At 37.5% G+C, this 12,874-nt stretch overlaps 1 pseudogene; it reads right to left on the minus strand.

Moving 5' to 3' along the window:
* Positions 1-5,296: 5,296 nt before the first annotated feature.
* The window catches only part of LOC137250715 (uncharacterized), a 166,969-nt pseudogene continuing 159,391 nt past the window's right edge, over positions 5,297-12,874 (minus strand).

Below are 12,874 nucleotides of genomic sequence, written 5' to 3' on the forward strand. Positions count from 1 at the left end.
TCGTTCTTACAGGAGTTTACTCCTCGCACTCACGCCTTTCTGCCTCTGTTTCTTTCTTCCTGAAAAGGCGTCTCGCTTTCCCTCGCGATAGCGTTCACACACTCCTCTTGTTGCGCTCGCTTTTAATGTAGCCCTGTAGGCACCGTCTTTACTTTCGGTTGCAACGCGGCATACTTCATCGTACCGTTTTTTCGTGGCGGCCGGTAATCATTTTTCCTCGGCGGCAGTGCGAAGTACTTTGGAGATATGGTCCCACTGCTCCTGTATCCCGTTAGGCTGAATTTTGCTCTCAGGGAGCAGGTGTGAGAGTCGAGTTGCGAAATCATTGGCAGTCTGTTGCGATTGCAGCCTTTCGACGTCTAGCTTTCCTTGTGTTTTTTATTCCTTGGTTTTCCCCGCGAAGAGAAGGGTGCGTATTTTGGCTACGACGAGATAATGGTCCGAGTCGATGTTAGGTCTTCGGATCATGCGCACATCTAGAACACTGGAGGCATGCCGTCCGTCTATCATAACGTGGTCTATCTGATTGCGAGTATTTTGATCGGGGTACAGCCATGTAGTTTGATGCATCTTTTTATGCATGAACCTCATGCTGGATATGACAACGTTTCGAGCACCGGCAAAGTCAATCAGCCTCAGTCCATTAGGAGAAGTTTCATTGTGTAGGCTGAACTTTCCGACTGTAGGGCCAAAAGCACCTTCTTTGTCCATCCTGGCGTTAACGTCGCCAAGCACGACTTTTATACCATGACGTGGGCAGCGTTCGTATGAGCGCTCTAATTGTTCATAAAGCGGGAGTCATTGGTGCCATATGTCGTATCGCTGTAGTCGTATCCCTAACGTAATCAGCTGTTTATCGTTACGATGGTAAACCAAAAACTAATTGGTTGGCTACGATACGGTTACGACCTTAGCGGTACCAATAATCGATTACATTGATTCCCACAAGGTTAGTCGATAAAGCACCAATGTCTGCAACTTAAAGCCTTTCTTAACTGTCTATATTAAAGCTGAAAGAATACTTTCCAATCAAGTTTTTGCATCGGATACCAAATTGCAGTTCTGGTTTATTGGGCGAACCTTCATACCTCACGGCTGTGAGAGATGCCATATTTATTTTTCAATATTAAACAACTAAGGAAGGCTAAGTTGAGTTGTGACCGAACATTACATACTCAGCTGCCAAATTACAGCTTGCAAAACTTTTAAATTACCTTATTTTAAAAGTAGGCGGCGCCACGCCCATTGTCTAAAATTTTACTAATTTTCTATTCTGAGTCATAAGGGCAACCCACCTACCAAGCTTCATCGCTTTATCCGTCTTTGGTAATGAATTGCACTTCTTCGGTTTTTCGAAATTTTCGAGATATCGGAAAAGTGGGCGTGGTTATAGTCCGATTTCGTTCATTTTAAACAGCGATCTGAGATCAGTGGCCAGGAACTTACATACCAAATTTCATTAAGATACCTCAAAATTTAATCAAGTTATCGTGTTTACGAACAGACGCACGGACGGACCGGACGGACATGTCTAAATACATTTTTTTTGTCGACCAGATCATTTTGATATATAGAGCCTATATCTATCTCGATTAGTTTATGCCATTACGGGGTTCAGTTATGCGAACAAAATTAATATACTCTGTAAGCTCTGCTCAGCTGAGTATAAAAATATGGACTTACGTACATATGTATGCATGTACAAAAGTAAATAGCAGCATGCCCGAGAAAATAAATAAATTATTGCGAAAATTGCTATAAATATAGGCGACATGAGCCTGGCGGCTGGACGTGCGACTGACATCGTTATACCAATAGCTATATTTAATCAAAATTTTGCTCAGTTGGCTTTTTCTAGTGGTACAAAAACAAAGCCAATGAAAAGGATAATAATGGTGTGTCTTATGGGGAACTGTGGTAGTGAGTAGGTGTACAAGCTTTCGCGGACATAAAAGCACAATTTTTTATCGCTTAAAAATGTGGAAAAACGGAATTTAACGAATCATATATATAATATATATATGTACATATATTTTTATACACAGAGTATACTTGTATATATGGATTTTATACTTAAATTTGATTAAATAATAGCTGTGCGACTTATAAGCATAAAAAATACATTGAAGACAGAACAAGAAACAAATAAGTAGCTATGGGATACAGAAACGAGAAATATATAAGCAACTATACGAGACGTCTGTTCGCAAAAAGTTTAGACCCTGTGAGGAAAAGGTGAGTGAAGCGAACTGAGGGAATAAAAGCAGCGCAGTCCAAGTGATGAACAATCAGTTCGATTTTAACTGAAGCACGCGAGTAATATAATTGTGAAGTACTACTACCATAGTAGTGTTGTAAATAAAGAACTGAATATTTGAGTTATTTATTCGACAGTTCGGCGATTGGAACGATAACAGAAGATGTACCATAATCAATAATTTCCTAGGTAAGTTTAGGTTAGGTTGAACTGGCCGGTCAATAAAGACCTCACATAGATTGAATGTATCAACAGTGTTACCAGAATTTATTTGGCGATTACTGAAAGTTTTCTAGGAACAAGCTTAATAGCTGACTTGATATCTGGCAAACACTGCCGCTCCTATCAGCTACAGTCTTGACCTGAACATGAACACAGAATTTTATCAACCGTTTCTCCTGCAGCTCGCACTTCCTACATCTGTTGTTACTGACGAGGTCCAACTTTGAAGCATGTGTCGCCAGAAGTCAGTGCCCAGTTAACATGTATATGATCTTAAAAATTTTGAAGCTCCGCGCTTTTGCCCATGCCTTTCTCGCTTGATGGATCATATGCAACTGCTGTCTACCTTTGATTTCACCCAAATGGAAAGCGGTAACAAAAATACCAGATCTCTACGAAACCGAATATCCTGATATTTTTGAATAAGCATTAGCAGTCGATCGTATTACTAGACTTACACCTTTTGAAAAAGGGCGGGTCCCGCCTATTATTTCCCTATAATATTACTTAATTTTCGTTCGAAGTCGGCGTACAACATGTAGGTCCCGCCAAATAGATTGCAAAATTAAAAATGAGCACGGCGTAAATTGGAAGAGAAGCTCGGCCTAAAATATCTTCGGAGACTATCGCACCTTGTATTTCCAATCCTTTTTTTTTTTTGTTAGACGTTGGGGCGGCGCACTGTCTTCGAGTGACTTAATGAAACCAAACTGATCCTTATCATGTACCCACAACCCGCCGTATCGCCGTTAAGCACAACGTCACGGGAGGGGGAGGGTGGGGAGAAAGGCGATTTAGACGCCACTGCTACCCATGCACATTTCTCTGCCCTCCCTTTCGGCATGCATCAATCGCAACATCGATTGAAACGCCATTTTACTCACAGGCGTCCAACAATGTATATCTCTGCACTTTAGGGGAACTAAATTGCTAATGGAAGGCTCTTCTCCAAAAACTCCGTGTACAGGGCCGTCAAAATGAGGACAGTGAAGCTTGTCGTGTTCTGCATTTTACAATTCGTTGGGACAGTGTGGACAGAAAAGATCCTCCTCTATCCTACGCTTATGTAGATACTCCTTGAAACTACCATGTCCACTCGATATCTGCGTGAGATGGTAGATTAGTTCGCCGTTCTTTCGCTGGTATCATTATGCTTTATTCCGAACTAACACGAACGTCCATCCTCGTCCTCGATTCTTCCCACCGTTCTTGCCCCTGAACAATTCTTCGTGGCCTTTCACTTTTTTCGGCATCTTCAGATGTTCGGCGGATTCCAATGCCATACAGATCGGCCATTTCACTTGACCGCAGATCTATTAGGATTTGGCAAGATTAAGTAAGGCCACCGTCTGATAAGCGCATGCTATTCGTATAGCAGTAATACGACAATATCATCTGCATAGCTGACAATTTGCGTGCCTCCGCGAAGGTCGACTTGTACCACACAGTCATACGTCGCATTCCATAGCGTTGGCTCTAGTACAGATCCCTGAGGGACACCCCGGTAATGTTGTGCTTTCTTGGTCCCTCATCCGTATCAAAAAGGAGTACTCTGTCACTAAATTAGCTACCAATTATTCTGAGCAGGTAAGCAGGTGTGCCAAAGCTTCGTAGCGCTATCATTATCAGCATCCAGTTAGCGATATTAAAAGCGTTTCTAATATCCACGGCTGTCGTGGTGTGATGGTAGCGTGCTTCGCCTACTACACCGAAGACTCTGGGTTCACGCCCCTGGCAAAGCAACATCAAAATTTTAGAAACAAGTTTTTTTCAATAAGAAGAAAATTTTTCTTAACGGGGTGGCCACTCGGCAGTTTTCGGCAAGCACTCCGAGTGTATTTCTGCAACGGAAAGCTTCGCTATCAAAATTCACCAGCCTTGCAAATGCCGTACGGAGTCCGCATTAAACAAGTGTGTAACGATCCGCCAATTTGTAGGAAAAACTAAAACGAGAACGCCGCTAATTTGAAGAGAAGCTCGGCCTGAAATCTCTTCAGAGGTTATCGCGCCCTACATTTATTTTTATTTTTATACTCAGCTGAGCAGAGCTCATAGCGTATATTAATTTTGTTCGCATCACGGTACCCCGTAACGGCATAAACTAATCGCGATAGATATAAACTTCTATATATCAAAATGATCTGGGCAAAAAAAGAAATTCATTTAGTCATATCCGTCCGTCCGTCCACCCGTCTGTCCGTTACACAATAACTTGACTAAATTTTGAGGTATCTTAATGAAATTTGGTATGTAAGTTCCTGGACACTCATCTCAGATCGGAATTTAAAATGAATGAAATCGGACTATAACCACGCTCACTTTTTCGATATCGAAAATTTCGAAAAGCAGAAAAGGTGCGATAATTCATTACCAAATACGGATAAAGCGATGAAACTAGTAAAATTTTGGACAATGGGCGTGGCGCCGCCCACTTTTAAAAGAAGATAATTTAAAAGTTTTTCAAGCTGTAATTTGGCAGTTGAGTATGTAATGTTCGGTTATACCTGAATTAGCCTTCCTTTTTTTTGACCTCCGGTTATGGCTCCGCGAGCTATAATGACAACTGTTTGTATTGCATCTATCGTGGATCTTGGTTTTCGAAATCCAACCTGACTATTTTTTCAAGCCACCTGAGCTTTCCATGGTCTGCTGCAGCCGCTCACTAATAATACCTTAGACAATCTTTCCTAACTAGTCCAGTATACAAAGTGCATACAATATCGAAAATTGCATCATTCAAATGTCTAACCAAGCAACTGTGATGCTGAAATATGTCCTGCACTCTGTAGAGTCTTTCAATTTCCAAGATATCATAGGTGCGAATAAAATTAATTTTTATTAGCATTCGAACATCCACATGAACAATACAATATCTTAAATAACAAAATAGCTCTGCACAACTATTTCCTTTAATGCATTCTTCGTCGATATCCTTTTTTTCAATTGTTCGCTTTTGTCATACATAATTGTTGAATCTGCTTTACTTTTCTCTTCTTTGCATAGTTGTAATGACAGCCACATCTACGTCTTGTAGTATAGATGTGCCGTTGTTGTTCTTGTTGGGTAAAACTATTTCTGTTGCATTATTGGGCAATTCAATTGCGTAAGGACTTGTCACCAATGTGGACAATTGTGTACCACTCACACTAACATCTCTTGTACTTGTTGTTGTAGCTCTCCTACGACGTCTTTGCCAGTTGCTAATATTAAAACTCGTTCGATTACTACTAAAAGTTTTCTTAATGTCTCTCAAATGCCATCCTTTGAAATTGTGTAGAAATGCACTTCGGAAATTGGGATTCATGAAGCAATATGTGATGGGGTTACAACAACTCGACGAATAGGCAAGTAATTGGAAAAAGCAAATTGTTGTGTAATTGATGTATTCGTAAATGGCTGGACCACTGAACATGGCAACTGTGTTAATCACATATAAAGGTGTCCAACAGATGAAGAATTCTAGTACCAAAACGAAAAGCATTTTTACAACACGTTTTTTGCTTTCTAGATTTTTAGCCTCGTTTGACCTGTAATGGGTGAAAGGAGAAATAGAAAAAAATTATGTAAATATTTTCATAAGGAATAGTATTTAAGGCACAATATTTAGAGAGATCATGTGTAGATATGTGGCTAGCAATAAGGATGAAAGCTACTCTAGATTGTGTAGACAAGTATTTAACGATATGCCTGTAGTGCAATGACGGCGTTTAGATCATGCTCTTCAGCGGCTTTAAATGTGATATGCAGTTTGCCAACAATCAACCCCTCTGGTATTATGGGCCCACAAAAAGCGCGTAGCTACGGCCACTACCGTATCTTGCTCACTGTTGATAACTCTAATATGACAAAAAATAATAAAAAAATTTTAAGTATCAATTTATGGCATTGATCAGATAATTAAATAAAAGCTTTGGGCGCGTGAAATTTCTAAAAATGTGAGGCATAACATAACCTATTAAGGTTCAGTTGGTCTTATATATGACAATCAATAGAAATTTGACGCGTCCAACGCTTTTATTTAATTGTCTGATCAACGCCCTAGATTGACGAGGAGTGTGATGACTAGTACCTATGATCTACCTAATTATTTTCTAGGTTTTAGTATTATTATTACTTCATGTAAGTATACTCTTCAATAAAACCGTTTAACTTAAAAATTTTTTAAATTATTTTATTTTCAAGTTTTTATACTTTATTTAATTGCCTATTTTTTCTCATTCTATTTATTTCATTTAGTGACTGATTATGACAAGGACCCTTTCCTGATAATTTGTTACAATCTAAGCCCTCAATGCATAATCCTTCCAAGGACTTTACTCGACTCTTTGCCACGTATGCTTGTCCGTCTTCGAACTCCAAAATATTTGATGTCACTTCTACCGGACTGTATGTAATATTTGTTCCAAATAGGAGCCAAATCGGACATCATAGGTCGCTTTCTATTCATGTATGTATTATGTGTTCCAACTATGGAGCAAATCGGTCCACAAATACGATTTTTTTGAATATTCGATCCTTGCGCCACCTAGCGGCGATTTTTTTGATCGGTCGCTTTCTGTTATTGTATGTATTATGTGTTCCAATTATGAGCCAAATCGGATAACAAATACGATTTTTTGAAATATTTCGATCCATGCGCCACCTATAGGAGTTTTTTTTCTTATTATTGCATTGTCATCGGGTTCTGAACTATATTCCAAGTTTCAAGCTTGTAGCTTATCGGGAAGTTACCTAAATTTCAATTACAAAATACCACTAAAGTACAAGCCCGACCATCTCGATAACGATTTAAAATGATCACATTGATGGGGCCATTTCGCCCCACCCTCTAGTCCCATGAGTAGCTTACGATCGCCTGCTTCTTAAGTTGCAGGTTTCACAACGGGTAGATGAGGTTAACAATTGGGTTGGAGAAGCTATAAATTGTGTTGGGAATGAATCATTTGGGTAGTTTAGTAGCCTCTAAAAAAATGCATACCTGCCAAGTGTATATTCTAAGCCTCCTAACCCGCTGGGGATGGTAATTTTTTCTCCTAATGAGGAGGTGATGTTCTGAAGGCATCCGATGCCAGTTCTTTTAATGTTTTGCAAAATCCGTTGGGTTATTGTTGCTGGCTAGATGGAGTAAGCAATATACGAAAATTCTATTAACTGTAGAAAAAGGAAGCTCAAATAAAATGGCTTTCTTAAATTTGGAAGTGCAATAAAGCTCTTATTTGTCATAGCATTGGTCAGCAAATAGGTAGCACTTGTTGACAAAAGTGATTCTCTGTTTGTTTTCATTGCTCAAATAGCTTTCGCTATTAATGCTGGTTCCCAAGTAGCCAAAAACCTTTGCAATCTCGAATTTATATCTGCCAACAGTGACATGGCTTTCAATATGCGAATGCGTAAATCTTTATTTGATGACAGCAAGCACTGCACGGTCGCTGAGCTGGCGGTAGCGTGCTTAAATACGTAACCAAAATTACTGAGTTCTAAGCGGGGGAAAACAATACTAAAGTCTTTACGAAAAACTTTTGTTTTTAATTTTCGGCAGAGATTCCACAAACATTCCGAGAGTATCTTTGCTATGAAAAGTTTTTTAGTGAAAATAATTTTTCCTGGGAGATACCGTTCAGAGATGGCATAAAACATGTGGGTCCCGTCCCCCCAAATTTGTGGAAACAGATAAAAATTCGCACAAAAGGAATTGGAAAGCAGCTCGCCCGTAGTCTACCCGAAGGTACATATAAAGCACACGGAAAATTTTTTGTATAATTTTAATACGGTTTCGGAAACTATTTTTACATTTCTTTCGAAACTATTTAAGGATCCTTTCCATACTATTTTAGCGATAATTTCAAATATTTCATGGCCATTTCGACACAATTAGGTATCTTTTTGGAATACTTTCAATACTATTTCAAAAGCAATTTGAAACTATTCCGACATCATTTTGTAGCGATTTTCTGGATAATTGTAGGACCATTTCGAGATCATTGCCGGATTGAATTTCTGAACATGTCGAAATATTTGTGGGCTAGTTTTGTGATTGTTTCGGGTTTATTTGTAGATTATTTTCAGAATCATTTCGAGACTGCTTTGGAATTGTTTTCCCAAAACTTGCATTACTATTTTGGGATTTTTCGGTATATTTTAAGAATTATTTTGATATAGTATTTGGGATTATTTAGGGATTCTTTTGGTACACTTTGCAATTCATCTCAGCTTTTATAAAGGAATTGCTTTTTAATCCTCTTTACTACGGAAAAGTAGACGGGAACATACTCAACCGATAAAATCCGAACTGAAGCATACAAAAAACAAAATTCAATTTCTTCCCAAAGTTAGTTGATGTGGTGAATATGGACCACTGTCCTTCCATTTGAGAATGTATTGGTTCATTATAAAAAAATTCAATTGAAAATTGCGTATCGAGTTTTATAAACGTAAACGCGTGAACGCCGAATATAGTTCGTTGTCCTACATATGAACATACTACTTCAAAAAAATTAGCTAGCAATAAAGAAAATAGATTGCAAGGGAAGAAGAAAGAGGCTGAGAAAGAGATAGAGCTTCACAGAGAGATAGGGATAGATGAAGGGAGAAAGAAATGAGGGATAACGCGGAGAGGGAGAAAGAGAAAGGCAGAGGGAGAAGTGAATAAAAAGATTAGGAAAAGGAGAGAAATGCAATGGAGAGTAAGAGGTAAACATTTCTTAAAACTTATGCATATTGACCAAAGTAGGGCGGAACAACTTCTACCGGGTCCGCTAGTATTGCTTATAAAAACAAAAGCTTCCTTTCTATAAATGTATCAAAAGGATACAGTTTTCGCTGATTTATGACATATTTCTCAAACGGAAGTATTTGAAACTGTTTTTTGTTCTTTTAATTTTTCCCTTTGTAGCATTAATTCTGTGCTCTAAGCTGTGTGTGAAGTTTCAAGTTTGTACTCAATGGCAAGTCTCTTGAAAATTGAGCGCCAAATTACGTACGACTTTCGAGATACTTCGCTTCGTGGGCCTGCGAGGGGAATTTGTTATTAACATGAAGCTAACTACCTTTGACCTCTGAAATACCTTTAAAATTTCAAGCCTTTCGTTTCCTTGGATGTTACATCAAAATTTAATTAATTATTCCAAGTTCTATATTATTTTTTTTTAACTTCACCGTACGCCTATTACCGATATTTTTTTATACTTTTGTTGCATTGCTATAATGCCCTGACCTAAGTGTTAATTTTGACGGTCTCTAGGTTATCGGAAAATTATTTAAAGCTCCTTATACCTATATGACACTACTTTATTTTTTCTTGGATTCCAAGCTTAAAATACGACGAAACTTTATCGAAAGTCAACATGCAAAAACCATTTCAAACGAGAGCAAGGGAGACCAGTATTGCCCACAAAAGGAATAAGTTTGACATGTTATTGTTGTCTTTTCCATTTAATTTTTCACCAAATTTTTTCACAATAAAACTAGGAAAATATAGCCGAAAAAATATTGCACGATCGTTTGGTTGTTTTTTTTTTTCACAAGAACGTTGATTTTGGTTATATATTTGTGCACAAAATTTTCAAAGTAAAAATTAAATTTTCATTTGTCAGAAAAAATAAAGAAAAACCGGCCGAATGCAAAAAAAAAACCTATCGAAAAACAAACTGGCTCATTTGGTTTTAATTAACTAGGTTGTATTTTTTTTTTTGTATTTGGTTAAAATAAAAAATAAATGTAAGGCGCGATAACCTCCGAAGAGATCTAAGGCCGAGCTTCTCTTCCAATTTGCGTCGTGCTCCTCTTGATTTTCCCTACAAATTGGCCGGACGGGACCTACATGTTTTATGCCGACTCCGAACGGCATCTGCAAAGCAGATGAGTTTTCACTGAGAGCTTTTCATGGCAGAAATACACCCGGAGTGCTTGCCAAACACTGCCGAGGGGCGACCCCGCTTAGAAAAATTTTCTTCTAATTGAAAAATCTTATTTCTAAAATTTTGATGTTGCTTTGCCCGGGAGTTGAACCCAGGGCATACGGTGTGATAGGCGGAGCACGCTACCCATCACACCACGGTGGCCGCCATTAGGGGAGAAGGCTACACAATATTTAAGAAAAAATATAGAAAAAAAACAAGAGAATAAAGTAGTAGCAAAATTCCCAAATTTGGAGAATTTTTTTTTTTGTGGAAATATCACGTCTCTCCTACACCTAGCGAAAATTCGTTTCTCTCATGGTAAACTGTCATCGGTATCCGAAGTAGAAAAGCTTCTTCAGCTTCTTATCGGTTACAATCACTTGTCAGTAGGTATCCGCTTATCACTGATATAGAATTTTTATCACCGAGTTTTCGGTTTGCTACCGCCGAGCCATTGGTTTCTTGTTTGTTTCTTATCGGCTTGTTATCTAAAGGTTACACATGTGTCATCGATTTTGTATTGAAGCTTTATCGTTATCTAGTTCGTAAAAATTGATGAGGATCGTTTAAAAATCGATAACACGCCGAAAAAAATAAGTCATACTCCCAAAAGAAACCGACATTTTTGCGATAGATGATCAATACATTTTTTTATTACAAATCGATAACAAATCGATAAGAGGACGATAAAAAATTGCTAATACTTCAACGATAACAAATCTACAACTTTTCGATAAAATTAGATCACTTTTCGATAAATAATGGATATATTTTCGATACATTTGCAATAACAGCTGGATACATTTTTTTAATAACAAATCGTTATTTTCTTAAAAAAATGATAATTTTACGATAAGACGATAACAAATTTTTAACATTACAATGATAACAAATGATAACTTTTCGACAAATAATGGCTATATTTTCGATAATATGGCGATAACATGGCAGTAACAGCTCACTAATTTTTTTATAACCAGTCGTTCACTTTTGGATAAAATCTTGATAAATAACACTGGTCAACAGTGATTTTGGTGCAGATCTACTTGTAACCAAATTTGGTAGTACTGTGATAAAAACTGTTTACTTACTTTTTAATGCTACGTACAGTTTTCTAGATAGGGTCAAGAACCCCTTTTTAAGAGGTTAAGGCATGTATGGCCCCATAACTTTGTTTCTGTTTATTCTATCAACACAGTTTTGATGTCGTTGAAAAGAGTACATTTCGCCGCTTCTATCAGTATACAAGTTGTTAATATATCTTCATAAACGTCAGAGAAATTTTTGTTGTTTTTTGTTTATTTTTTTCATTTTTAATCACGGTTTTCTCGAATAATTTGTCAACCAGTGTATATGTAAATTATTTTAAAACAATCTCCTATTAATTCTGTTTTCAAAGACATATAACTTTTTTATATCCGCGTAGATCTTCCTAATATATTCTATTTTAGTACTTTTTACTGTGAAAAAAAATTTTTTTGTTATTTATTTTATTATTAACTTTTTATTTACATAAAAACTTTCGTTTACGTGATTTTCGTGAATGAGGTATGGCAAGACAATCACGTTGCATTCCCTAGCAGTAGTCAGCCATCATATGCTGATGCCATCGGCCTTGGTACCTCTCTTCCATAGTTTTTAGGTCCTGGTGAAACCGTTCACCTTGTTCTTCGTTATAGGAACCAAGATTCTCCGGAAACTGGTCAAGGCGGCTGTGGAGATAATGGACTTTGATGGACATGTTACATCCGAAGTTCTTGTAATTCTGTAGCATGTTGTTAACAATATCAGAGTAGTTACTTGACTTGTGATTTCCCAGAAAGTTCTTAGTAACTTCAACAAACGAATTCCACGCAAGCAGTTCCAAACTGGTCATTAAATTTGAAAAATCAGTATCTTTTTTCAACATTCTTATCTGTGGGCCATCAAAAATAACCGCTTTTATTTTTTCTATGCTTAGCCTAGGAAATTTTCTCGTTATGTAAAGAAAACATTATCCATTTTTATCGAACCCCTCCACAAATTGTTTCATTAGACCCAGTTTAATGTGTAAAGGTGGCAAAATAATTGAATCTCTTGTAACTAAAGGTGGATTTATCACATTCTGCTTTCCCATTTCCAACATCTCACGTACAGACCAGTCCCTTTTTGTCCAGTGTTGGTGCTTGGCACGACTATCCCACAGGCAATAAAAACATGGGTATTTGGTGTATCCACTTTGTTGTACTAACAAAAAGTTAACCATCTTTAGATCTACACAAATACTCCAATTATGTTCGTTATACTTGATTTTGTCTAAAACAAGTGCAATATTTTGATATTCTTCCTTTAATTTAGTTGAATGAGCAATGGGAATTGAACCATATTGGTTGCCATTGTGTAAAAGAACACACTTAAGGCTTCGTTTAGAGCTGTCTATGAAGAGACGCCATTCATTTGTGTGGTATTCTGAAAGACCCATTTTGAGGAGGAGGCCTTTCACATCTGAACAAAAAAC

Source organism: Eurosta solidaginis, chromosome 4 (genome assembly GCF_040869045.1).
Source record: "Eurosta solidaginis isolate ZX-2024a chromosome 4, ASM4086904v1, whole genome shotgun sequence".
Classification (NCBI taxonomy): domain Eukaryota; kingdom Metazoa; phylum Arthropoda; class Insecta; order Diptera; family Tephritidae; genus Eurosta; species Eurosta solidaginis.